Source organism: Nyctereutes procyonoides, unplaced genomic scaffold (assembly GCF_905146905.1).
Source record: "Nyctereutes procyonoides isolate TBG_1078 unplaced genomic scaffold, NYPRO_anot_genome, whole genome shotgun sequence".
Lineage (NCBI taxonomy): Eukaryota > Metazoa > Chordata > Mammalia > Carnivora > Canidae > Nyctereutes > Nyctereutes procyonoides.
In genome coordinates, this window is record NW_026575141.1 from 8,800,765 (window position 1) to 8,803,039 (window position 2,275).

Sequence of the window (2,275 nt, forward strand, 5' to 3'; positions counted from 1 at the left end):
TATAAACAAAAACAGCTTGCTCTAGTTTCTTAAAATTATAATATTCAGAAGTTTAATGCTATTTGTCTCTGCTTTGCTGAGTAACAGTGGACAAGCAATTTAGCTATTCCATAACCATTCAAATATGTAAAATGGTTGACAAAATGACTAGGGTTTTAAGATCTCAGGATCCTCATAATGAAGCAGGATTAATACATATTTTTTCCAATTTTTGTATTATAATAAAATACATATAAGATTTACCATTTTTTAAGAGAGGGAGAGAGGTGGGGGAGGGACAGAAGGAGATGGAGAGAGAGAAGAGAGAATCTCAAGCAGGCTCTAGGCTTGATCTCACAACCCTGTGATCATGACCTGAGCCAAAATCAAGAGTAAGATGCTTAACTGACTGTGTCACCCAGGTGCCCCTATCATGGTACTATTTTAACTATTTTTAAATGAACAGTTCAGTATTATTAAATACATTCATACTGTTGTGCAACCGTCACCACTATCCATATCCAGAACTCTTTCATAAAAATAAGAAAGTCTTTATGAATTTTCATGCCATCATTGAGCAGGTGCCGTGCCAATCTTCTCTGTAATGTTCTAATCTTAGTATATGTGTGCCAAAGTGACCAATTATTCACAGTTTAAAGAAAATACTTATTTACATAAATAAGAAAAAAATTATAGAAACTGTGTCTCTGAAAGATAAGCCAGAACCATTTGATTATTATTATCAAAATAAAGGCTTAGATCAATTCCATAATATCAAGATATTGAGTCATGGAGGGTGACTATGATGTTTTTCCATAAAATACCCTTTGATTGTACACTCAGACAGAATATAGGGTAGATTATTTGAACCAAAATGATCATGCTCTATTTTCCTAATTTTCTGGTTGAAAATGAAACAACTAAACAATGATTCAAATTCAAATTGATTGAGTTCTTGCTATATGCTAGGCATTATGCTACATAATGTACATGCTTATCTAGCTTAATCCAACAAGAATGCAATGAGGTAATTCTCTTATTTTCATTTTAAAGATAATAAAACTTAAGACTATATTTGGAAAGCTATAATTAACCATTCATGGTTTCATAACTAGTAAACTGTGGGTAACAGAGGTACCCCTTGGCCAGGCTGATCTCATTTGCTCTTGACCTCTGTGCTCTAGTGTGTCTATTTTAAAGTAATGGAAGACCACACCTCTCCCAAGTTTAAAAAATTGAGGCCTTAGACTGCCTCTCCAAACTCATGCTGTTCTCATTAACACATTGTTTTTGCTTGTGCACTTACATGCTGAATAATGATACTTAATCTCATCAAGGTTTTGAGTTGGACTCACAGTTATTTCTACATGTTTTACTAGCAAATATTTTCTCTATGGCTGCTGGGAGAAATGGGGGATGGGAAGATGGGGAAGATTTCATCAATGTTCTTTGCTTCAATTTCTTCATATTCATTTCCATAATTTGCTGACTTCTAAGAGGACGCCTTTGAAATTAGAACATTTCTTAAAATAAAACTGCTGTGCCAGAAGACTCCATTTAGAACTTAATTTCAGCTCTTATCTACAATATTCCTGCATCTACATTCTGATTTTCACACCTGTTATGCACTGATATCTTCATTTGTTTTCAGAATTTGCCCTAATGGAGCTTTATTATCATACATTCTCTATTTGAGGAAGTCCTTACATATTTGTATGAAGTTGGTGAGGTTTCTGCCTGTTTTATTTAGACTTCATGTTGTGGGCTTTCCTCACACTGCACTTCCACTGCTGTTCTTTATTAGGAACTCTCAGCTGTAGTTAGGTGGAAAGAGCAAGGTTCTGGAAGATAGTTGAACCTGGTTTGACTTTGGCTCCTCCACTTATTACACCTAATGCAAGATTATGGTCAACTTTTTAATTTCTAAGATTAAATATAATTGGAATTTTAATTTTAGATTTAGACAGATGAAGTAGAGATTTGTGCAGCTGAGTGGAAACTATTTCCTGGTTGTTGAGGGGCATGGCATAGGGGATTGGGAAGTGGCTTTAATTTTACCCCAGCCAACATGCACAAGTAACAAAGAAGCAGGTATAAGTGAGTTTCATGTTCCTCTTACGCTCCCTTCTTTTCCATGCTTCTTCCCTTTTCTTCTTGGAGCTTCTTCACTCAGCACAGTTAAACAACCATAAACACTACCCCATGGATGAGATTAGATCCATAAGGGCAGATAGATAGGAGGAAAGAAGAGAGAATGACTTTCCCAGTCCCATCCCTTTTACTTTCCTCCTAACGC

General features: G+C 35.5%; 1 non-coding gene across 1 annotated transcript; it reads right to left on the reverse strand.

Annotated features, from left to right (window-relative positions):
• Positions 1–515: 515 nt before the first annotated feature.
• LOC129498308 (U6 spliceosomal RNA) lies at positions 516–618 on the reverse strand. Its single transcript, XR_008662100.1, has one exon. It is a non-coding gene; the product is annotated as a U6 spliceosomal RNA (small nuclear RNA).
• Between the last annotated feature and the right edge of the window lie 1,657 nt (positions 619–2,275).